General features: G+C 43.7%; 1 long non-coding RNA gene across 1 annotated transcript in view; it reads left to right on the forward strand.

The window, feature by feature from the left end:
• Window positions 1–1,710: 1,710 nt before the first annotated feature.
• LOC309637990 overlaps window positions 1,711–25,868 on the forward strand; it is a 54,999-nt gene continuing 30,841 nt past the window's right edge. The window contains exon 1 of the long non-coding RNA XR_014250925.1: window positions 1,711–6,674. This is a non-coding gene — a long non-coding RNA (uncharacterized lncRNA). The remainder of the gene's footprint in view (window positions 6,675–25,868) is intronic.

A 25,868-nucleotide genomic window follows, 5' to 3' on the forward strand; every position in this document is an offset into this window, starting at 1 on the left:
CATCCATTGATGGACACTTGGCTTACTTCCACCTTTTGGCTTTTGTGAACAGTGCTGCTGTGAACATGGGTGTACAAAGAACCCTTCGAGAACTTGATTTCAATTATTTTGTTTATTTACTTTTGCATCTTCAGGGCTGGCCACCTGTTAGTGCCTCAATAAATACTTGTTTAAAATCTTGTTGAAGGAAATTCCCTGGTGGTCCAGTGGTTAGGGCTCCGTGCTTCCACTGCAGGGGGTACGGGTTTGATCCCTGGTCGGGGAACTTAGATCCCATAAGCCGCATGGCCCAGCCAAAAAAAAAAAAAAACTAAAAAAAAAAAACTAAAAAAATGTTTCTGTTGAGTGAGTTCTTGACAGTGGGAATGGCCACAGCAGCTCTGCCAAGGCGTACAATGGAGAGATTCCAGGAGGTCCATGTGGAGATGAGGGACTCCTGGACCAGACCACACCGTCAGTGCCCTGGAGGTAACAGAGCTGGACGCTGTTTCTGGAGGAAACTGGGAGTTCCAAGTATAGTGGCTTTCCACTGGCTGAGTTGTGACAGTCTCTCGTTGGCTGGGCTGTTGCCAGGCGAGGAGAAATCTTTCTTCTTCCTGCTGGGTAGTAAAGAAGTGTCACTTCCTGCCGGAGATGCAAGGTAAGTCTCTTCCAGGGAATTCCCTCAAGGTCCAGTGGTTAGGACTCAGCGCTTTCACTGCTGGGGCCCGGGTTCGATCCCTGATCCCTGGTGGGGGAACTAAGAGCCCGCAAGCCATTGCAGCATGGTAAAAAAAAAAAAAGGGAAGTTTCTTCCCATTGGGGTCTGTAATGATGCAGGGTGGTACGGTAGTGAGACCACCCCCTTCTGGCCTCCCGACTCCATTTTAGTGAGCTTTCCTTTTATTAATTTAATTTTCACATTAAAAAAAAGGCAGAATGAATAATGGTCAGTGTGGTTTCATGAAGAATGTTAAGTATCTCTGGTTGTAGTCTAAACAGCGATGGGGGAGAGGCAGTGACCCAAGACCCTGGCCGTCTAAGACTTCCCTGGCCTGGGGTGAGGGTTACGAAAGATCCCTGGAGCAAGCAGCTGAGTGGAACTCAGGCAACCAGATGATCTCGGGGGAGTTTGGGGGACCAGGCAGAGGACACAGCAAGGCCCCAGACTCCGGGATTAAGTTCAGGCACAAGATTATTCATTAGAAGAACCAACGAGAGTGGACAGTACTCAGCCAAGAGGAGCCAGACGTGAGGCTGGAGCGCCGAGCCTGGGGTTGGGCCTAAGGAGAGCAGACAGAAGAGCCCGATGAGTGGGTCCAGGGAGTCGGGTTTGCGTGAAACCAGCCAGCAAGCTCCGTCTACTTTGCTTTGGGCAGCGTTGGCCTAGAGCCTGGGCTGGGGGTGACCAGCCTCCTCATTCTGATTTCAGGGCAACAGGAGCCAGAAGCAGGCAGGCCGCTATAGCAAGCATGGTGTACTCAAAAAGTGTTGTTTCATGGGATATAAAAAACAAAACAAAACAAAAAACAAACCCCTCAGACCTTAAAGGAAAGGGTGAAAAAAGTGAATGAGTTGAAACTTAAGGGACTTCCTTGGCGGTCCAGTGGTGAAGACTTTGCCTTCTAATGCAGGGGGTGTAGGTTCGATCCCTGGTCGGGGAGCTAAGATCCCACATGCCTTGTAGCCATAAAACAGGAGCCATATTGTAACAAATTCAATAAAACTCAGATACTTGTACACCCATGTTCATAGGACTATTATTCACAATAGGGAAAATGTGGAAACAACCCCAGTGTCCGCTGATAGATACATGGATAAACAAAACGTGTTGTATACATACTACGGGTATAATGTTATTCAGCCTTAAAAAGGGAGGAATGGGGAGTTATTGTTTAACGGATATACACAGTTTCAGTTTTGCAAAATGAGAAGAGTTCTGGGATGGATGGTGGTGATAGTTATACAACAATGTGAATCTACTTAGGTTCATTCAGTTATACACTTCAAAAGGGTTAAGATGGTAAATTCCCTATTATGTGTATTTTACCACAATTTTAAAAAAAGAAAGGAAGGAGATTCTGACATATGCCTCAACATGGGTGAACCTTGAAGACATTACGCTGAGTGAAATAAGCCAGTCACAGAAGGACAAATACTGTATGATTCCACTTATGTGAGGTCCCAGAGTAGCCAAATTCATGGAGACAGAAAGTAGAAGGGGGGCTGGGGGAGGGGGGAGGGGGAGGGAGTTGGTGTTCAATGGGTACAGAGTTTCAGTTTTGGAAGATGAAACATTTCTAGAAATAGGGTTGATAGTTGCATAACATTGTGAATATATTGATGCCAATGAAACCTACACTAAAAAATGGTTAAAGTGGTCAATTTTATGTATGTATATTTTACTACAATGAAAAAAAAAAAAAAGACAGCATAAACAAAGGGAAAAGATAAGCTTCAGACCAGGAGAGGATACCAGTTAAGTTTTTATATCTATTATTCATTTAGTATCCTGACTGGAAGCATGAGGTTTCTGGATCAGAGAAGAGACCAATGATTTGCTGACATTATCAGTCTTACTGCCAATTCCCAGCAGGCAACGCAGTGAGGGCAGATGTGTCCTGTAGGTCCAGGGGCTTGTAACACAGGGAAGAGCTGGAGAATGATGGCTCTCAGAGCCGGTATAGATGCTGCCGGCACATCTGTCCCTCCCTTGCACTCTGGAGGTAGAGGGAGAGACCTTTGCTCTCTAATCTAAACCACTCTGCTCTGGGGAGAGGAGAGGAAGTTCTCTGGGTTTTTACAACCATTTGGAATGTAAACAAATGGCTCTGGGTTTATCACCTTTAGAAAATGAAGAGAAAAATGGGTGTGGGGAGAAAGGAGACCATTTCTACCTTTATAGCATGTCAATATTTGCTGCTCCAAAAGGTCTGGACAGTGCAGGGAACACTGGGAAATCCAGGGAGCATTGCCTTCCAACAATATCTGCAACATATTGAACCGATAAAGGACGCCTGTACAGAATATGTAACTAAGTCCTACAAATAAACAAGGAGAAGGCAAGCGATCCTATTTAAAAATGGATAAAAGAATGTAAATTGGCATTTTCAAGAAGAATCCCAAATGGCCAATAAGCATATGAAGACGTTGTCTGAATTACTAGTAATTAGGGAAATACAAATTAAAATGGGCAGCAACCACATATTGAATCTTTCCCCAAATTACAGAAAAACACTAAGCAAAATGTTATGTGGTCAAGTTGTAGGAATTTGTGAAAAGAAGGAAAGTGTGGTTCCTTCTTTTATGAACTTATATGAAAGGTCCAGAACAGGCAAATCTATAGGGACAGAAAGTAGGTCAGTGGTTGCCTAGGCCTGGGGAGATGGGGAGGGGGGTATGGGGGTGACAACTAAGAGGAACTGGATTTCTTTCTGGGGCAATGAAAATATTTTACAATTGATTGTGGTGACGGATGCCCACCTCTGTAGATAAACTCAGAGCCATCAGATTGTACACGTTAAATGGATGAATTGAATGGTCTATGAATTATATCTCAAGAGGCTGTTTTTAAAGAGGGAGGAATATACCATTTTATTCCTGCCAGATGAGCAGAAAACTAAAAAGTCTGACTATTCTATGTGCTGGTGAAGATGTGGAAAGATAGGAACTCTCCCCACTGCTGGTGGAATTGTAAGCTGGTACACTTTGGAAAGCAAATTGGAAGCATCTAGCAAAAGGAAAGCTATGCTATTCTGTGTCCCAGCAACCCTACTTCTAGGTAATGAATCTAGGACATGCACACAAGGGGACTTTACAAGTATGTTCATGGCAACTTTATCTGTAAGAGAAAATTTCAAGCAACTTCAGTGCCCATGAACAGGAGAGTAGACAAATAATTGTTTTTATTCATGCAATGGAATACTGTACAGCAAATTAAAATGGATGAACTAGAGTTACATGTGTCAACATGGATACATCTCATAAACATAATTTTCGGTGAAAAAAAAATGTTTTTAAGAAGCTGCATGTAGTGGGATGCCATTTGTATAAAGCCATGCAAAACATATTTGTATTATCACTAACATATGAAGTCATGATGTAAAATATGCATGGGAATGACAAATAGCAAAGCATGGTAATAGTTAGCTCGGGAAAGAAGGAGAGAAAGAGGATTGGGTACAAGTACTCAGGGAATATCAACTCTACCTGGACATTTGTTTCTGTCGAAAATGTCGATATTTGATAAAGCTAGTGTATACATATTTGCAAAATTATCTGTACTTTTCAGTACATTTGAAATATCTCCCAGTATTAAAGAAAAAGGTGAGTGAAGTTTTATGTTGTCGAGCTGTAGGAATTTGTGGACAGAGTGAAAGTCTGCTGTCTAGGGGAAGCTGGAGCTGGGAGAGCAGGGGGGACTCGGGGATTGGAGCGTGCGGGGCCCACTGCTGTTGCCATCTCCACCCTCCTGCCCTCACCGAGGCGCGGGGCAAGGTGCTGGTGGGCAGTAGATGTTAGCAGACGCACGTTTGTCTCTGTCCTTGCTGTCTGGGCCAGAAGAGCACAGGCAAGGTTCCTCCCTCGGTGACTGTCTCCTGATCCTGGAGGCTGTGGGTTGAAGTTTTAGGTCTGGGAAGGTCCTCGACTCTGCAGTACCCCTAATTACTTAGAAATTGTGCCCTAGAGCCTCAACCGTCTCTTAGTTTATAGGATGACAGGCTGGAAGGCTAGAAAATGAGACTGCTCGGATGACTCCGGCATTCCATAGGTGTTGAGAAGCCACTGCTGGTTATCAACGTTGCCATGACAACCATTGGGCACATGAATAACTTGACAGAGGTGAAAGGTCATTTCAGACACTGATAGATGGATGTAGTAAAACCTCTTATGTGCCTGGACTATGTTCTTGAGATGCACTGGATGGCTGGTTTGAAAGGTAATTTTTCTCTTCACTCTCAAGTGACCTCCTATTAATTTAATCTCTTTTTCAGTCTATTGCATTGGAATGTTGCTTAGCAAACAATTTTACCTGGTAGTACTCTTCGAAGGAGCATGTCTATTAACTATGTTAAGTACGATCGGAGATAAAACCGTCTCCCTAGTTTCTACAGGCTTTAAACAACCATGACTTCTTTACCTCCATCCAGTGCTGTAATGCGCTAACATGAGCATGGTTTGCAAATCAGACTCTTAAGAGTCAAGATAATTAAACTCAGAATAATTAAAGACTCAGATAATTAAGCTCCCAGAAAGCTGGTGTTGAGGGAAGCCACGGATGTGCTCTCAGTCTTATTTTTCAAGAGGGCAGTGTCCACAGGTGGCTTTCTCTGGCTGGCCCCCTGCTACTCAAAGTGTAATCACTGGACCACCAGCAGCAGCTGAGAGTTTATTAGAAATCCAGAGGCTCAGGCCCCACCCAGGTCTATAGGATCAGATTCTGCATTTTTTCTTTTTTAAATTTATTTTATTTATTTATTTTTGGCTGCATTGGGTCTTCGTTGCTGTGCGCATGGGCTTTCTCTAGTTGTGGTGAGCGGGGGCTACTCTTCGTTGCAGTGTGCGGGCTTCTCATTGTCGTGGCTTCTCTTGTTGCGGAGCACGGGCTCTAGGCGCATCGGCTTCAGTAGTTGTGGCACGTGGGCTCAGTAGTTGTGGCGTGCAGGCTCAGTAGTTGTGGCGCATGGGCTTAGTTGCTCCGCGGCATGTGGGATCTTCCCGGACCAGGGATCGAACCCGTGTCCCCTGCATTGGCAGGCTGATTCTTAACCATTGCGTCACTAGGGAAGCCCCAGATTCTGCATTTTAATACAATCTCCAGGTGATTTTTCTGCACATCAAAATCTGAGAAACCATCTTAAAACCTGAGGTGACTGCCTTCTAAAAGACACTGGCATTGTAAGAAATAAAGCTTTCAGAAAGGGGAGACGCTCCCGGGAGAGTTCAGGAAGCAAAGCTATTCTAAAAGCCACACAAACAGAGATTCTCTGGGCTGTCCTAAAGCACTGGATTGCTATTTGTAGATTATATTTTGTACAAAGTTGTTATTCCCTTTCCCCATCCATTGGAAATATGAGTTCGATTCCAGAAAATATCAGGAAAAAGGGTGGGGGAGGAGGGGTTAAAAATAACACAGAAGTCCCAGTTCTCGCTGAATCATCTTCTTGTGTGATGTCCATCGTGACCGTGACCCCACTGTGCCTGAGCTTCCCAGACTTTGAAAACAGTCCAGTCATTTCGCAGGGCCTGCATGGGACTCAGAAGCCAGTGCTTTCAGGACTTTGCGATCCCCAGTGAAAGGCGTGGCCCAGGCGTGAGGCATTACTGGGGCCATTGCTGCAAGGCTGGCGGGCTCCTGATTCAGCAGCCTCCTAGCTCTCTGGGCCCAGGGTGCCCACTTTCATTTCCATCCCTGGCTTGTCTGGAGGAAAGGCTGGGGAGGGCACAAGGGTGAGAGGAGGGAGATAAAGCAGCTGTGTGCACGGATGAGTCAGAAGAAGCCTCGTTTGTCGTTGGCAGGTCCACGTCATTCACCGACCCAAGGTTGAGAGGAGCAGGAGTTTCTCCCTGTGCTTCCGTGGTGGGAGGGGGACCACTGCCCGTGTGCCCCAGCTCCCTGGGGCGGGGCAGTTACAGAATGACATTGTCAGGCAGCAGGTTTGCCGTCACACACCTGACAACACACAGCGACGGAGGTGAGTAAATGGCCGTGACTCACGAAGTGGTTTTTAGACATAAGCAGGAAATAAAATGTCTGTAAATGAGTGACTCTCACAGAATCTCCTGGAAGAAGTGATTGCAAATGGGCAGGTGCCTGAGCAAAACATATGTCAGGTGTGCCTGGCTTTAGGAAATTCGGTATACATAATCTAAACTTCTCAGAGTAGTTAGGGGGAGGTGTGATTCCTGACATTATTCAAAATGAGACTTTGCTTTACAGTGGGACTCATCTGTGCCTCTCTTCATATTTTAGAATTTTGTAATGAACAGTACTAATTTTATAATCTGATAAAAGATGCTGTTTTTTTAATTTTTATTTTTATTTTATTTATGGCTGTGTTGGGTCTTCGTTTATGTGCGAGGGCTTTCTCTAGTTATGGCAAGCGGGCGCCACTCTTCATCACAGTGCGCGGGCCTCTCACTATCGTGGCCTCTCTTGTTGCAGAGCACAGGCTCCAGACGCGCAGGCTCAGTAATTGTGGCTCACGGGCCCAGTTGCTCTGCGGCATGTGGGATCTTCCCAGACCAGGGCTCGAACCTATGTGCCCTGCATTGGCAGGCAGATTCTCAACCACTGCGCCACCAGGGAAGCCCCAAAGATGCTGTTTTTAAAATATAAAAGGAAATATCAAAAAGAGGCAGGATGATGAGAACATTATTTCATTGAAAAAAAAATAACGTAAAATAGAGTACTAGCAGGAGAAACACTCAGAAATGACAGTGGAAAGCTAGGATCCCATGCCATGCTTAACTTTGTCACACACTAAGGATGGTCCTAAGCATTTTCTGTAATCTATCATAAAATCGAGGAAGAGTAGACCTGAAAGAGACACTATGATTGCAGGCTAACCCCTGCACACACTTTCTCAAGAAGAGGACGATGACTTGCTCAGACTCACACGGTATCTATTTTTTTTTTCCAACTGTGTGAGCTGTCATTTTATCTTGAAAGTTATGAAATTCTCAGGTAGGCAGTGGCATATGAGGGCTGGTAAACGTTGAGTTACAATTCTTAATTGTGACATTTTAATTCATGAGAAGAGAAAGATTTAATGTCTCTGATGGGAGCGTGACACATCCTAAGACAAAGGAAGGTCACTACTACCTAAAATAGACGTTTTAGGTTTGGCTGGTTTGGTTGGAGGGAAGCTAATCTTCTAAAAGACATGCATGGCTAGTCTGAAATTCAACTTCCGTGAGTATCTGTGGGTAAGTAGGGAGAGAGATGGAAATTGTGTTTTGGGTATATATCCTTGTTTTTAATACAGTTGCTTTATATTGGCCTCATGGGAAGGGGACCTGATATTCTTTGTATCAAATCTCTAGACAAAAGAAGTGAAATGTTGATCCCGCAAGTTGTGGCTTGTGTTGGCAGGTGAATGAATATGTTTTCCCTGGTGGAGAGCTGAAGCTTGCTGCTTCCCACACCCATTCCTGAACTGCAAGAAAGAAACCTACCCAGAAGCTGGAAGGAATCCAGAAGACATGGGCAAACCTACAGCTGCTCCCTAGAGAGAGCTGTTCATTTCGCAGGTCTACTGAGTCTTAAGATTAATGAGGGATTGCTTGCCTCGGAGGCATTTCACAGAAGCAGGCTTGGTCCTGACCAGCAGCATCTTAGGCTGTCAGGATAGACACAAACTGGGGCTCCTCCGTCTGTGAAATCCCCCAAATCACAGCTGCTGACCTAGAATTTTGTAGACCCTCTCAGCGTTTTAAGGCCGAAGGAACTCAGTGGCGAACACCCCTGGGGAGGTCTTCCTTTCCTTGTTACATCTTCAAATTAAATTAAGGTGAATGATCACAGCTAAATTTGAGAAATTATTAGCGCAACTGTCAGTCAAATTCTCTAGATGGAAAACATTATTCTTCAGAACAGAATCTGAGTTCAGAACCTATCTAGGATTTTTCAGTACCCTTGGGATCAACTTAAAAATTTCATTACCTTTCTTTCCAATGTAGACGTCCATCAGGGTAATGTGATGGGGTTTTCTTCCAAGGCACTCAACTTGACAAATCTGGTCACAGAGAGAAAAATATTGGTAAAGGTGTCGAAAATAACAGACAATGGCATTCAAAATATTTGGCCCACCTCTAACCTTAGTCATTTGCCCTAGTGAAGTAAAGCAAAGAGCTAGTTAGCTGGGGGTTTTTTGGGGATAGATTTTTGGAATTAGTGTAGATAATAATTATTTAGCTCCTACATTTATTTATTTATTTATTTTTTAAACATCTTTACTGAAGTATAATTGCTTTACAATGGTGTGTTAGTTTCTGCTTTATAACAAAGTGAATCAGTTATACATATACATATGTTCCCATATCTCTTCCCTCTTGCATCTCCCTCCCTCCCACCCTCCCTATCCCACCCCTCTAGGTGGTCACAAAGCACTGTAGCTCCTACATTTAGATCTAAGAATGAATTTTTGTGTATAGTGGGAGGTAAGGTATACTTTTTTTTTTTTTTTTTTTGCCTTGGCATCTTTGTTGGAAAGCAATTGATTGTGACCATAAGGGCTTATTTCTGGACATGCCATTCTGTTTTATTGACCCATATGTCTACGTCTATGCCAATACAAGGTTGTCCCAGGGAATTCCCTGGCGGTCCAGTGGTTAGGACTCCGTGCTTTCATTGCTAAGGGTGCAAGTTCGATCCCTGATTGGAGAACTAAGATCCCACAAGCTGTGCGTTGCAGCCAAAAAAAAAAAAGATTGTCCTGATTACTCTAGCTTTATAGAAAGCTTTGAAACCAGGTAGTATAAGTGTCCCAACTTAGTTCTTTTTCAAAACTCTTTGGCTCTTCTAGGTTCTTTGCATTTCCATGTAACTTTTAGGGTCAGGTTGTCAAATTCTATTATACCAAAAAAGCCCTCCTGAGATTTTCGTGGGGATTATGTGGACTCTTTAGATCAATTTAGGGAGGACTGCCTCTTTAACAATAATTGAGCCTTCCAATTGATGTGCATGGTACGCCTCTCCATTTGATCAGATGTTCAGGTAAATATCTCTGCAATGTTTTAGGGGTTTTGGTGCATAGTTCTTGCACTTTTTTGTTAAATTGATTCCCAAGTATTTTGTTCTTTTTTTTTTTTTTTTTAGAATAATTCTTTATTTATTTTATTTTATTTTTTTAATTTTTGGCTGTGTTGGCTCTTCGTTTCTGTGCTAGGGCTTTCTCCAGTTGCGGCGAGCGGGGGCCACTCTTCATCGCGGTGTGCGGGCCTCTCACTGTCGCGGCCTCTCTTGTTGCGGAGCACAGGCTCCAGACGCGCAGGCTCAGTAGTTGTGGCTCACGGGCCCAGTTGCTCCGCGGCATGTGGGATCTTCCCAGACCAGGACTCGAACCCGTGTCCCCTGCATTGGCAGGCAGACTCTCAACCACTGCGCCAACAGGGAAGCCCTGTTCTTTTTGATGCTATTGTGAATGGAATTGCTTTTAATTTCATTTCTGAATTGTTCATTGTTAGCATATTAAAATATAATTAACTTCATATTGGTTTTGTGTCCTGTGGCCTTGCTGATCTGGTTTATTCATTCTAGTACGTTTTTGGAGACGCCTTAGAATTTTCTACGTACAGGATCATGTTGTCTGTGAATAGAGACATTTCTACTTCTTCCTTTCCAGTTTATACACCTTTTATTTGTTTTTCTTGCATTATTTCACTGGCTGGAGATTCTAGGACAACGCTGAGTAAAAGTGTTGAGAGCAGATATCCCTGCCTGGTTCTCGGTCTTAGGAAAGCATTCATGCTTTCACTATTGTATTTACTTATTTTTATTTTAAAAATTGTGGTGAGGGACTTCCCTGGTGGTGCAGTGGTTAAGAATCCGCTTGCCAATGCAGAGGACACGGGTTCGAGCCCTGGCCCGGGAAGATCCCACATGCCGCGGAGCAACTAAGCCCGTACGCCACAACTACTGAACCTGAGCTCTAGAGCCCGCGAGCCACAACTGCTGAGCCCATGTGCCACAGCTGCTGAAGCCCGCGAGCCTAGAGACCGTGCTCCACAACAAGAGAAGCCACGACAATGAGAAGCCCGCGCACCGCAATCAAGAGTAGCCCCTGCTCGCCGCAACTAGAGAAAGCCTACGCGCAGCAACAAAGACCCAACGCAGCCAAAAAAAAAAAAAAATTGTGGTGAAATATAAAATTACATAACATAAAATTTACCATTTTTAAGGGTACAGTTCATTGTCATTTAGTACATTCGCACTGTTGTGCAACCATCACCGCCATCATCCGTGGAACTCTTTTCATCGTCCCAAACTGAAACTCTGTACCTTTAAACAATAACTCCCTGTTCCCCTGTCTTCTCAGCCTCTGGCACCAACCATTCTACTTTCTGTCCCTATGAATTAGACTATTCTAGGTACTTTATATAAGTGGAATCATACAGTATTTATCTTTTTGTGACTGGCTTATTTCACTGAGCATAATGTCGTCTAGGTTCATGCATGGTGTCGCCTGGGTCAGAATTTCCTTCCTTTTTAAGACTGAATCATATTCCATCACACATTCAGTGTCTTAGTGTTAAGTATAATGTTAAATTGTGGAAGCTTCCTTTTTTCCTTAGTTTATTGAGGAATTGTATCATGAACGTAAATTGGATTTTGAGAAATGATTTTTCTGAAGCTATTGAGATAACCATGTGGTTTTTGTCCTTTTTTTCTATTACTATAGTGAATTACATTAATTGAATTTTGGGTTTTAAAACAACCTTACATTCCTAGGATAAATCCCACTTGGTCATGGTGTATAATCCTATGCTTTTTTTTTTTTTTTTTTAAGCGTTACATAGTTCTAGCTCTTACATTTAGGTCTATGACCTATTTTGAGTAACTTCTTTTAGATGATGGAAGAAAGCGGTCCAAAATCGTTCCTTTACATATTGTTGAAAAGACCCTTCTTTCCCCATTGAATGATCTTGGCACCCTTGTTGAAAATCAGTTGATTATAGATGTGAGGGTTTATTCCTGGACTCTCTATTCTGATCCCTTGATATATACATCTTCTTTATGCCATGCCACACTGTCTTGATTACTGTAATTTTATAGTAAATTTTGAAATCAGCAAGTATGAGTTCTCCAACTTTGTTCTTTTTCAGTATTGTTTTGGCTAATCTGGGTCTCAGACTTCTCAAAGTCCTTTTTGACTTTACCTCACCCGGGAAGAACAGCCTTCACTCAGTTGTGATTTAGTGTTGTGCACGAGGCTGATGACTCTGAAGCCTGGCAATATATGAATCACCTGAGGAGCTTTTTAATCTGCTGCTGATAAATGGGCCTCATCCCATTATCAGAACCTCTGCAATGTGAGGCCTGAGTGTTGGTAGAAGTGCCCAGCTGAGCTCAGCCCAATTTGCTGACCCTCAGGATCATGAGCAAATAAAATGGTGGCTGTTTTAAGCTTTGGGAAGATTTGTTACACAGCAACAGATAACTGATACAAACTCTATATCCCAGCTTGAGAACCTCTTTATTAACCTTTACTATAGAGTTTTACTTTACTGCTTTTGCTCTAGGAATGTATGGTATAGTTTCTACCCTGTCATGAGTGGGGTGGGTGGAAGCTAATATGAAATTGTGTATGAGGTATATAATTTAGAACCAAATTTTTCGAAGAGCTAAGCTTCCCTTGAGGAAGTTTCTTTTCCTAAGAATAAGGACTATGTAACTGACCATATTTTCCTTTTCAGTTTGGCTGGTAGTAAACAAAAAGTAAAAATTCAGGCTTAATTATGGCAACTATATAATTCCTTATAGCCTACATATTTATGATTTTACTTTGCCTCTTCTGTTATTAGCTTTTATTTTATTTTAACTAGTCATGTTTAAGTTACCCATGATCCTATTATTTTATCCTTATTTGTATTTAGTCATGTTATTGTAGGTATCTTTGTGGTAAATCACTTTATTTTATTTTTATTTTTTATTTTATTTTTATTTTTTTGGCTGCATTGGGTCTTCATTGCTGCCCACGGGCTTTCTCTAGTTGCGGCGAGCAGGGACTACTCTTCATTGTGGTGCGCGGGCTTCTCATTGCGGTGGCTTCTCTTTGTTGCAGAGCGCAGGTTCTAGTCACGCAGGCTTCAGTAGTTGTGGCATGCAGGCTCAGTAGTTGTGGCTCGCAGGCTCTAGAGAGCAGGCTCAGTAGTTGTGGCACACGGGCTTAGTTGCTCCATGGCATGTGGGATCTTCCCGGACCAGGGATCGAACTCGTGTCCCCTGCTTTGGCAGGCGCATTCTTAACCACGGCGCTACCAGGGAAGTCCCAGTAAATCACTTTAAATCCCTGGAAGGAAAAAGTAAGGTATAAATAAATGCATATAAGACTTTGACTTTTCCTTTAGAGAGCCTAATATGATGCCCAGAACTTCCAGTTCTCCACCAATATATGTTTGGAGTGCTGAAATAAGGCAGAAGGGCAGGAGAAACTAGGTAAAACTTTATCAACTTGATCAGGGACCAGGATCCAGCCAAGCCCATCTATCATATATCAGACATATGCTGTGCTAGATACTTGCCTAGACCATTGTGCTCAAAACTGGGCTGGGTAACGATGGCGGCTAAGTTCCCAATAACATGGACTTTGTGATTATATTCACATCTGCAAAATGGGTGAACAATGCCTACCTCACAGGAATGTTGAAAGGATTAAATAAGATAATATATTTAGAGCACCCACCACAGAGTCAAGCACGTGCTGGGTTTGTAAATACAGTCAGCCCTCAATCTGAGTATTGCACATCCACGGAATGAACCAACCATGGATTTCCAGCCACGGTTTGTTGAATCTGCGGATGCAGAACAGCGGGCACAGAGGACCGACTGGCATTTTCTTTCTTTCTTTTTTTTTTTTTTAACATCTTTACTGGAGTATAATTGCTTTACAATGGTGTGTTAGTTTCTGCTTTATAACAAAAGTGAATCAAAAAATATGGAACGCTTCCCAAATTTGCGTGTCATCCTAGTGCAGGGGCCATGCTAATCGTCTCTGTATCATTCCAATTTTAGTATACGTGCTGCCGAAGCGAGCACGTACAGGGCATTTTCTATGAGGGACTTGAGTAGCTGTGGATTTTGGTGTCCGTGGGAGTCCTGAAAGCAATCCCCCGCAGATGCCGAGGGACGATTGTATTCTCTTCCTTCTTTACCCTCTTCCTCAATTAGATGCTAAGATAACTTAATAAAATTATGCTTGCTTTATGAAAAGAATACAATTTGTTGAATGTGCAAATGAACTTTGCCATGTCTTTTTTTTTTTTTTAATCATTGTTCTCCCTGTAGTTTTTTATTAATTAATTTATTTATTTATTCTTGGCTGTGTTGGGTCTTCGTTTCTCTGCGAGGGCTTTCTCTAGTTGCGGCAAGCGGGGGCCACTCTTCACCGCGGTGCGCGGGCAGCAGTTTGTGGCTCACGGGCCTAGCAGCTCCGCGGCACGCGGGATCCTCCCAGACCAGGGCTCGAACCCGCGTCCCCTGCATCAGCAGGCAGACTCCCAACCACTGCACCACCAGGGAAACCCTTTGCCATGTCTTGATCAGAGGGAAACAGGGAGTGAGAGGCAGGGCGCCCTTGTTGCCACGATCAACACCAGACATTTCTGTATGGTCTCATCACTGTGAGGGCTCGAGTAGCAGAGACATTGTGATGCTGGACGACATCAGAAGAGGAAATATCAATAGATTCAAAGGAGGGGAGGTGGTCAGGTGTGGAATGAGAATTCCCAGCAGCAGCCATCCTTAAGGACACGGAACCGTCCCCGCTGCAGAGCCGGGACTCTATTGCCTAAAAGCTATCAGTTCCCCACACTGCTCTCCCAAGGAGATCACATCCTACCTGTGTACCCCTTCCTCAGCCTGCACATCTTCTCAGCCCAGACCCAGGACCCAAGCAGCCAACAGCAGGGCCCGGAGTCACTCAGCCTGTTGGGAATTGCCCCAATGGCATCCTCTTCTGACTGTCGGTGTTCTGCTTGGCTTATTTGTAATAAACTGACAGTTTTAAAGTTGGGGATGGGGGCATGGAAAGAGAGACTCTTCCTTTCTTGCTACTGGTTCTCTGAAGAGTATGGCTGAGCTTTAAGAGTCTTGGTTCAGTAGCTCTTAGGACCACTCATTCTAACTCAATCGTATTTTACAATCCAATAACCCAATATATGTTGTGTATGTTAAGATGAAGATGAATCACCTGTTATTACTTATTGAGGATGGTAAAACATAGAACCACCCGGCCTTACTCTGTATTTTCAGTCTCACTTCTTATCAGCTTACCCCCATATCTATAGCAGTATAGATCCACACAGAGTTGTCCCAAACCCATCACTCTTTTTTGTGTTTTGTGTTACTTTGCACGTGCTGTTCCCTCTTCCTGGAGTGTTCTACTGACTTTTATAAGCATGAAAATGCCTATTCATTCTTCAGTATTCACTTTTTTTTTTTTAACATCTTTATAGGAGTATAATTGCTTTACAATGGTGTGTTAGTTCCTGCTTTATAACAAAGTGAATCAGCTATACATATACATATATCCCCATATCCCCTCCCTCTTGCGTCTCCCTACCACCTTCCCTATCCCACCCCTCTAGGTGGTAACAAAGCACCGAGCTGATCTCCCCAGTATTCACTTTTGACTTTTACCTACCGCCATGAAGACCATCACCACCCTTCAACCCCTACTCACTTCTTTTTGTGCCTTTATCAGACTTTATTTTAATGATTTATTTATATGCCAGTCTCCCATGCTATACTGTGAATTCCTTGAATACAAAATCTCTATATTATTTATATTTGTATTTCCAACACAAATATAAATAATATATTCATGTGGGTGTAATAAACATTTCTGCAATTTTACATTAAAGACAAAAAATTCATGAGGGGAATTCCTGAACTTATTTTATACCAACAGGTTAACAATCTACTTCTGGGGTTATTCCCATCTTAGTTATTGGTTAGAATGAAAATTACACCCTTTTGGGGACACTCCCAGAAAAGCTAGTAAATGTTCTCAGTCTTTGTTTATCTACAGGATGGCATGATGCCATAAAATAAATAATTATACATGTGAAGTATATAGTATGCTGTGTAATTAAAGATTTGATGATAATTGAGTCTACTTCCCTGCAAGAGCTGTCTCTTAGCAATTAGTCTTTAGGGCCGGCTGTGTGGTGTATCTGCATAGTACAATTTGAGCAGAACAGAGAAACCAAAATAAAAGAAAATCGAGCAAACTAGCCATCATATCAAATCTAACCAAATGTCACTTATACAGAAGTATGTATCTATTTTAAAGGCTCTCTTTTCATTTTTAACCAGAAATGTTGTTACAGTCACACTTTTTTACCTGTGCTTTTCAGGAGGACCTTTTCATTTAGGAGGTTTAAATATTTGAGGACATGTCTGATTTGCAGGCAGCTCACTCTTAAATTCAAAAGTGGAGATCCCAGAAAATCAGTTCCCTGATCCAACTGAAGGTTTAGAATCATCCAAATGAAGTTGCAGAGATATTCAAAGAGGCTTGAAGTACATAAGGACCATATGTGCTCTCTTTTAAACATGTCCCTCTTTAAAAGCTGAACTTAAACTTCTTTAGTATCCCAGGGATGTCCTTTTCTTTTCTCCTAACAATCACCTCTTTGTACTTCTTTTTGCATCTCTCACAGGGAGCTGGGATTCTCTATATATCACGAACGTATTTTGAGCATCTTCTATGTGCCAAGCACTGCCACGTACATTATCTCAATGCTCATGCTTTTCTAGAGATGGGGCAGAACACTGCAGTGCCCCAGAGCCAGTGTCCTGCGGGGGCAGAGGAGGGTGCTGGGCAGTGCTGTCCTGGTACAGCTGGTGAACCACTGACACCCCAGGAGGAGGGTTTGAAATCAGATTCTCTGTGAGGAGGGGACGTGACTCTAAGTAGCTTTCTCTTAAAGTAACAGAATTCAACGTTCTGCTGAATAGGAAACTGACATATCTTATGCTAAAAAGTAAATTAAAAGGCTACGGAAGCCATAGTGCCTTTTTTTTTTTTTTTTTGACATAAGAGATGCTGGAAGATTAAACATTTTCTAGCTAAGCAAGCTTTCGGGCATCTGTCATCAGAGATTTTTTTTTTTTTTTAATTTAACATGGCAAGGGAAGTAAGTGCCACCAGAATAATAAAGCTTGGGCATAGAAAGTGAACTTAGAGATCATTTTCTCAGCATCTTGGGGTGGCCCCAAAAGCCTGTGGATCAGTCTGCTGACTCCAAGGGTGAATCTTGCTTCTCCCAATTTGTTGGAACACATCTTCTCTGCCTATGGTTTTTGTGTATTTAGGCATATTTTGGCATCTAACACAAAATGTCTTTGAAATAAAAGCCTGGCCTTTACCACATACTCTCCCAATATCTACCCATTCCAGAGAGAGCCAGGTACACATTGCACTTTGCTTCTGCTCCTCACATCTGCCAACTCTCCTTTTACTTTATAAAAAAAAATTTATTGGGGTAAAGTATGTTTAACAGAAAATTTGCCATTTTAACCATTTTAAGTGTACAGGTCAGTGACATTAAGTACATTCACAATGTTGTACAAGGATCACTATCTATTTTCAAAACTTTTTCACCACCCCAAACAGAAACTTTGTAAGCATTGAGAAATAACTTTCCATTTGCCCCTCCTCCAGCTCCTAACCTCTATTACACTTTCTGTGTCTATGGATTTGCCTATTCTAGATGTTTCATAAAAGTGGAATCATACAATATTCGGCTCTTTGTGTCTGGCTTATTTCATTTAGCATAATGTTTTCAAGGTTCACCCATGTTGTATCAGAACTTTATTCCTTTTTTATGAGTGAATAGTATTCCATTGTATGTATATAACACATTTCGTTTATCCATTCATCTGCTGATGGACACAGGTTGTTTCTACCTTTTGGCTATTGCAAATAATGCTGCAATAAACGTTGGTGGACAAGTATCTATTTGAACACCTGTTTTTAATTCTTTTGGGGTATACCTAGGAGTGGAATTGCTGAATGATATGGTTATTCTGTGTTTAGCTTTTTGAGGCAATAGCATACTGTTTTCCAAAGTGGCTGCACCATTTTACATTTTCACCAGCAATGTATTAGCGTTCAAGTTTCTCCACATCTTTGTCCACACATTATTTTCTGGGTTTTGTTTGTTTGTTTTTGATAATGGCCCACCTGATCTGTGTGAAATGATATCTCAATGTGCATTTGACTTGCATTTCCTTAATTACTAATGATATTAAACATTTTTTAATATGCTTGATGGCTATTTGCATATCTTCTTTGGAGAAATGTCTATTTAAATCCTTTGCCCATTTCTTAAGTTTGGTCGTTTGTCTTCTTGCTGTTGGGCGTTAGAAGTTCTTTTTATATTTTGGATATTAAACCTTTATCAAGTATTTGATCTGCAAATATTTTCTTCCATTCTACAGGTTATCTTTTCACTTTCTTGGTAATGTCTTTTGGTGCATGAAAGTTTTTAATTTTGAAGTCTGATTTATCTATTTTTTTTCTTTTGTTGCTTGTGCTTTTGGTGTCATATCTAAGAATTCATTGCCAAATCCAAGGTCATGAAGACTTACCCCTGTGTTTTCTTTTAAGGATTTTATGGTTTTAGATTTGATATTTAGGTCATTGATCCATTTGACTTGATTTTTGTATATGGTGTGAGATAGGGGACTGACTTCACTCTTTTGCATGTGGATATCCAGTTTTCCCAGCATCATTTGTTAAAATGACTTCACCCATTGAATGGACTTGGCACCCTTGTTGAAAATTATTTGACCACAGACACAGGAGTTCATCTCAAGACTCTTATCCTATCCCATTGGGCTATATGTCTATTTTTATGCCAGTACCACACTGTTTTGATTACTGTAGCTTTGTGGTAAGTTTTGAAATTGGGAACTGTGAGTCCTCCAACTTTGTTCTTCTTTCTCAAGATTCTTTTGGGTATTTGGGGCCCCTTGCAATTCCATATGCATTTGAGGATCGGCTTTTACCTTTCTGCAAAAATACCTGCCAACTCCCCTTTGTCCTCTTCTCATAAGTAGTATTCAAACAGCTGTCTTCCACTCCAAAGTTTGCCCTGGCACCAGCTCCCCTCAGGCCCTCTGTATGATCCTTATCACAGGTGTTGGTCCTACCTGCCTCTAAGGACAGGTTAATCATCTCCTTGGATGCAGACTGCCAGGAGTCAGTCGCTCAACCCTTTTATCAACATTATGCACATGAGGATAAGTCAGCTTTGCGTTTCGACCCACGAAGCTCCTTTTGGAGGTATAAGGACCCCTCTGCCTTGGGGCTGATGCTTTTTTGAGCTGTATTAAGGAAGTAAGGGGAGAGCTGGTGCAGTTGTGACTTAAAGGCTATTTCTATGGATTGAAATAATATGCTTAAATTTTATCTCTACTCCTTTTGCTACTAACCCCATTTCCTGGGCCAAGGGAAAAACCTCCATGGACTTCTGGGGTGTTGGCTACTGTCTCAGCATTAATTTCTTGAGCACCTAGTATGTACTGGATCTGGCATGTAATAAATACATAAGAAGTCCCAAATTTATAACCTCAAGGAGTTTAGAATCTCCTGGGGGAGTTTGCATGAATATTCCAAACATCTTGAGCATTGGCATAATACATTATTTAATATCTTGGTGGATTTTGTGGTAAAAATATGTGTGATTAGGATTCAGCCAAGGGAGAGTGCCACCTGAACAGTAGTAATCACGAAGGGCTGTGTGGACAAGGCTATGTATAAACTGGGACTTCAAAGATGGAAAGGATTTTCAGAAATAGGGAAGAGGAGAGAGGACAGCCTGGTAGGTGTAAGTGATGTGATGCAGGGAGAAGACAACAAAATCCAAGACACAGTGGAAGTGAGTTTAATGCCTCTGTGAATCAAGAAGAATCTGTTCTAGTGTAACCCACCCATCTTGGAGAGGAGAGAACACCCAGTTGCAGAGCCAGGGTGGGGCTAAACAAACTGAGAGGGCCTTGAATCAAAAGGAATTGTCTGGAATCATTGGTGTCTCTGGACTTATGAGCTCACCTTACATGGCTTTGGTAACTGCTGCCTTTCCAGTTTCTAGAGGACTCATTGTTCTCAAGGTGAAGGTGGAATGTGGTCCTCACAGATGCATCAGCTGGTGCAGGTGCCTGGAACAACCACCAGGCACACCCATCCATCTCCAGCTTTTATTCTGTGGCCACCACCCTGGTCAAGGCCCTTGTGACCCCACACCTGGAATGAGTAGTATTCATTAGCCTCACCTCTCATCTGACCTCCCTGCCTCCAGCCTCACCTCTGCTCCAACCCACAAGGCAAACCGGTGCCTTCTAATGTGCCCGCAACAGTATCAACCACCAGGCATTCCTTTGTTCCAATGTCTTAGACCTTGAGCTGGACTTCTCTCTCCAGTGCTCAAGGCCCTCCATGATCTTTCCTACTGTAAGTGTCCCACTAACTTCCCACCGTTTCCACAAACAAAGCAAACACAATTTGCTTCACTCATTCAGTTTTTCGACCATTTTCTCACCATTTATTACACTTCAGGTGTAGGCAGTGTGGTGGGCTGAACTGTATCCCTTCAAAATTCATATAGTAAAGTCTTAACCCCCTGGACCTCAGAATATGACTGTATTTGGAATTAGGGTCTTTAGAGAGGTAAGTAAGTTAAAACGAGGTCAGTAGGAGAGACTCTAATCCAATAAGACTGGTGTCCATAGAAGAAGAGGAAGTGAGGTCAGGACACAGACACACACAGAGGGAAGAGGCCTCAGGAGCAACCAACCCTGCCCACACCTTGATCTTGGACTTCCAGCCCCTGGAACTGTGAGAAAATACTTTCCTATTGTTAAAGCCACCAAGTCTGAGGTACTTTGTTACGGCAGCCCCCGTTGACTAACACAGGCACCTTTGCCAGGCCTTGGTCAATGGCAGCCACCTCCCCTCACACACTCACTCCCCCTGATTCCCTCATGTGTCTGTTCCTCCAGCCTGACCCACTCAGCCTTTTGTGCCTCTTCTCTGACCATCCAGACATCAGGATTCTCTCTCTTCCAATTATGACGTCTAGGCCAATTATTCGCTAATCTGCTTTTGTGCATTGTCTTGTTTCCCCAGATCGTAAAACTTTTTTTTTTTATTAAATTTATTTATTTTATTTATTTATTTTTGGCTGCTTTGGGTCTTCCTTGCTGCACATGGGCTATCTCTAGTTGTGGTGAGTGGGGGCTACTCTTCGTTGCGGTGTGCAGGCTTCTCATTGCAGTGGCTTCTTTTGTTGCAGAGCACGGGCTCTAGGTGCGCGGGCTTCAGTAGTTGTGGCTCGCGGGCTCCAGAGCGCAGGCTCAGTAGTTGTGGCGCACAGGCTTAGTTGCTCCGCGGCATGTGGGATCCTCCCAGACCAGGGCTCGAACCCGTGTCCCCTGCATTGGCAGGAGGATTCTTAACCACTGTGCCACCAGGGAAGCTCCATAAGACTTTTCAAGAGCGATATCCATGTGGCTTCTCCCCTGTGTCCTGTGCAGAGAGGGAGGTAAGGTGTGAAGGAAAGGAAGGAACCAGGATGACTGATCCTTGTGTTTTTGCCTCGAGCAGCTGAGTGGATTGTGGTGCATAGTGAGATGGGAAAGACTGAGAGAGAAGATCTGGTTATGTATAGGCATGTGCACACATTGTTTTCTTGTAAAAAATGATATTGTACTATACATATGGTTTTGAAACTCAGTTTATTTAACTTAGCAATACTCATGGGACATCTTCCACATCAGTATTTATAAATCTACTGCATTCTTTTTAACACGTACATAGTATTATTATTCCATGTACTTCCCTCAGTCTTTTTAACAGAAAAACATTAATGACATTAATTTCATTAAAACTCCTAGAATCTATAACGTGCGTGAATATACGTTGCCTTCAGAAAGTGAAGATGGGTTGGAACTCACACTTTCTATGGGAAGGACCACAGAAGCCACCTCCTGGAACTCCCAGATTTTAGAGATGCAAAAACAAAGGCCTGGGGACTTCCCTAGTGGCGCAGCGGATACGACTCCGCGCTCCCAATGCAGGGGGCCTGGGTTTGATCCCTGGTCAGGGACCTAGATCCCACACGCATGCTGCAACTAAGAGATCACACGCCACAACTAAGTTGTTGGTGAGCTGCAACTAAGGAATCCACCTGCCGCAACTAAGGAGCCCACGTGCTGCAACTAAGGAGCTGGTAAGGCGCAACTAAAAGAGCCCACGAGCTGCAACTAAGGAGCTGACCTACTGCAACTGAGAAGACCTGGTGCAACCAAATAAATAAGTAAATAAATAAATAAAAACAAAAAACAAAAGCCTGGAGGATTTAATGACCCCTAAGATCATTCCCAAGGTAAATGCTCAAACCAGCAGAAGAATCCAAACCCCCAGGGTCATCCCCACTCTATCTCAGTGCCGCTGAAATGGAGGGACCACCACACCCTCCCTGGGGATTGCTATATGGCTTCTCTTCCATCAGCCTATCTAACAGTCATTTTTATAAGTAAGGAATCAAAAAACGTAACTAAATATGACTTTAGAGGTCAGTTGATCTAACCTCATCTTATAGATGAGAAACACGAGGACCCGCATTGACTGGGTAGAGTTCTGATTGTAATCAATATTTCGTGTAAATGAAATCACACAACATGTGGCCTTTTGTGTGTGGCTTTTTATAAAGCATCAGTCCAACCGTGTTCATCTCCTTCAGCCCCTGTCACACTTGCAATGATGACCACACTCTTTCCCACGGCCTCAAAGCCCCTTCGCAGCTGCCCCTGCAGCTCACCTAATTCTCCCCCTGCTCACTGTGCTTCTGCCACCCTGTCCTCTGTGCTGTTCCTTAAACAGCCAGATTTCTTTTGTTTTAAATTTATTTTTATCATATAGTGCATACAAATTATTTTAGTTTAGTTTATTGAAGTATAGTTGATTTACAATGATTCTGCTGTACAGCAAAGTGATTCAGCTATACATACAAATATGTATATATTTTTTCAGATTCTTTTCCATTATAGGTTATTACAAGATATTGAACGTAGTTCCCTGTGCTATACAGTAGGTCCTTGTTGTTTATTTTACATACAGTACTGTGTATCTGTTAATCCCAAATTCCCAGTTTATCCCTCCCCACCTTTCCCCTTTAGTAACCATAAGTTTCTTTTCTATGTCAGACAGCCAGATATTGATTGAAAATCTATTCCACGTAAAACCAACTGGCAGATGTTAGAAGAAATTTAACCTTGGTCTTTGATGTGCTTACAATATATTGGGGGGGGTGAGTAGGATTCATTCTTTCAGTCAGTCATTCAATACAATATTCTTATCCACGTATACATTTTAGGTCCCAAGCTGGTCACTGGGGACACCAAGTCCAGCAAGACCTTGACCTTGGGTCCAGCAGGGAGGGCAGCCAGGTAAGGCAGCAGTAGAAGAGCAATCACTATGTGCTGGGGTGACTGGACATCTGAGGAGAGGTCCTTAACGCTCCAAGGAGGCTTCTCAGAGGAGGTAACAGCTGAGCCGTGTCTTGAGGAACTATTGGGAGTTAGTAGGTCGACGTAGGAGGCAGTGGGGTTTGGAGGGGGCGGGTGGACCGGGAGGATTAGAGGCCTGAGAACAGCACGTGCAAGCTTGGGCGAGTGCGCATGCGCGGGCGAGTGCGCATGCGCGGGCGGCTGCCTATGGCGGGCTGCTCGCTGCTCCATCCTGGAGGTGCATCTTAGCGGCAGGAGGTGCAGCTGGGCTTCGGCCTGAATGGCCTTACAAGCTTAAAAAAAAAAAAATTATTCTGCGAGTTATTGGCTTTAAACGAAAAGTTCTATGTGGGAACATGTGTGTCTTTTATAAGCTCATTGGGGGCATAGTGAGCACTGGATTTTCTTCTTGTGTCACTGCAGCCAGGGGCCAATTAGGAAGTTGTTTTCTTAATTAAAGGGAAAAAAATCATAAAAGTCTACTCTGATGAGTGTTTACCATATATGCTAGTTTCTCTCGGTGTGTGTGTGTGTATAAAATTTTGGAGAGTTTTTTTTTTGAACCCCTTTTGCAGATGAGGAAACTGAGGCTCAGAAAAGCTGAAAGCTAACCTCCCCGAGGTCACACAGGTAGCGAGCAGGGTGGAGATTGGGGCTGCCTATCTCAGTGCTGCTTGGGAAGTCCCGCCCCTGCTCCCGGGATGAGGATGGCCTGAGCTACCACCTGCGAGGAAGGATGAGAGAGATTTCAGACGCAGATTTGAGAGGACTTGAGTGTTGAATGAGGGAGAAGAAGGAATCTGGAGTCATTTCCGAGTTTCTGGCTCGGACAGTGAGAGATGGAGGCATCGCTAAGGTGGGGAAAGGAAGAGGGAGCACAGGCGATGCTGTGATACAGGGCAGAGCGGGTGGGTACCACGCGGAGCCCTGCCGCACTCTGGAGCAAGACAGTGAGGCAACCTGGGTGAGGGTATCAGAGAAGAATCCAAGCGGGCCGTGTCATTTGAAGCAGATTTTGGATTAGGAGAAAAGAGCTTTGGGCAGGTGACATTGCAAGGAAAAGCTTTCTAGGGAGAAGAAACAGGCCTGCAGGTAGTGTTTGGGGAGAGGCAGTGGTAGACTTTGGGGAAGGGCCACCATCTGTGACCTTGAACGCAAGCAGAGCAAGGTGTTTCAGGCAGAGGAGAAGACATCCTCGCCTGGGCTTGAGGAAGGGAATGCTGTCAGGGTTGACCTGGTTGATTTCGAGTGGTTACAGAGCCTGGAAGTGGGGAGCCCAGGTCAGGGGGCTTTGCAACAGTGCAGGGAAGAGGTGATGCAGCCTGGGCTGGGTGGGGACACGGGTGCTGGAAAGAAGAGGGCGGGTGGGGTAGAGAGGTCAGTGGACATGGAGTCAATAGGCTTTGGTAACTAGATGTGAGGCTGAAGAATGGGGAGGTTGTCCAAGGTCATTCTGAAATTTGGGGGCTTGGGTTGAAAGAAATAAATGCCGTTTTGGAAATGTTGGTTTATGACAGCAATCACCTCTCCAGGCAGTGTGGCCCAGGAGAAGGTTGAAATTGGTCTGGAGAAAGGTCAAGACTAGAGATAAACGTTTGGGATCATCCTCATGGAGGTCACAGCTGAAGTCTTGACAGCAGATGACCTTGTGAGGGCAGAGTGAAGAGGCAGACGGGAGGGCACAGAGCATCCCTTTGGGAAAGAGCCCCCTTAGGGGAGGAGGAGGAGGAGGAAAGGTGACCTCAAAGGCAGGTGCAGGAGAATTAGGGCAGGTGAGAGGCTCAGAAGTCTGGAAGAGGCATTTCAAAGAGGAGGTGACAGAAATAAAAAATCGCTTCAAAACCCAGAACCTTGATGATGTAGCATGCTGCCACTTCTATCATATTTTGGCCAAAGAGTAGGTACAACCCTTTCCCTTTTTTCTTCTTACTACTGCTGTGACATACTGAAACTTAAAAAAAAAAGACTTTTCCAAGTACTAAACAGAGAACAGAAACGATACAGTAAATATCAGATTTGCAAGGTATATGGTTCTAATCCAGCACAGCCAGCTTCCTGGGTTTCATCCCAAAGGGGAGCAGGGTTCTCCGCACCCCAGCCTCAAAGGGGGTCCTTGTCCGGGCATCCTCCTTCCAGGGACTGGATATTTCCACTTGACTGGCTTCCTTCTGCACCCCTCACACAGGCATCCCTGACTTTACAGCTGGCATCTGGAGTCTGGGCAAGAGGGCTGCCCACCCAGGACCTGAGTTCTCTTTTCCTTTGCCCATCGTGACACCAGTGACACCAGGAGTCACGTCACTCTTCAGGTGAGACCGTGGCTATCCTCAGGGCCGAGAGGACAATCATAGGTTAAAGAGGTGACAGCTGTGCAACCTCACAAAGGCAGAGCGGTGAAGGGGGGGCGGGTGAGAGCGGAGGGCATTGCTCTCAGAGTCAGAGGGAGTGAGCACTGCGGTGGCCCCGGGAGCCGGGATGGAGAAGGAGCCTCTGGAAAATGATGAGACGGCGGCAGTGATTTTTGGAAGAGCCAATCAGTAGTGAGACTGGGTTGACCAGAGCAACCGCAAGGGGTTACAGAGGGAGCGTGGAGGGAAAGGAATCCACAGCCCCTTAGAGATGTTCGCCTCTTCCCTCCTGCTTTGGAAGT

This window comes from Balaenoptera physalus (assembly GCF_965194825.1).
Source record: "Balaenoptera physalus genome assembly, chromosome: 11".
Taxonomy (NCBI): Eukaryota; Metazoa; Chordata; class Mammalia; order Artiodactyla; family Balaenopteridae; genus Balaenoptera; species Balaenoptera physalus.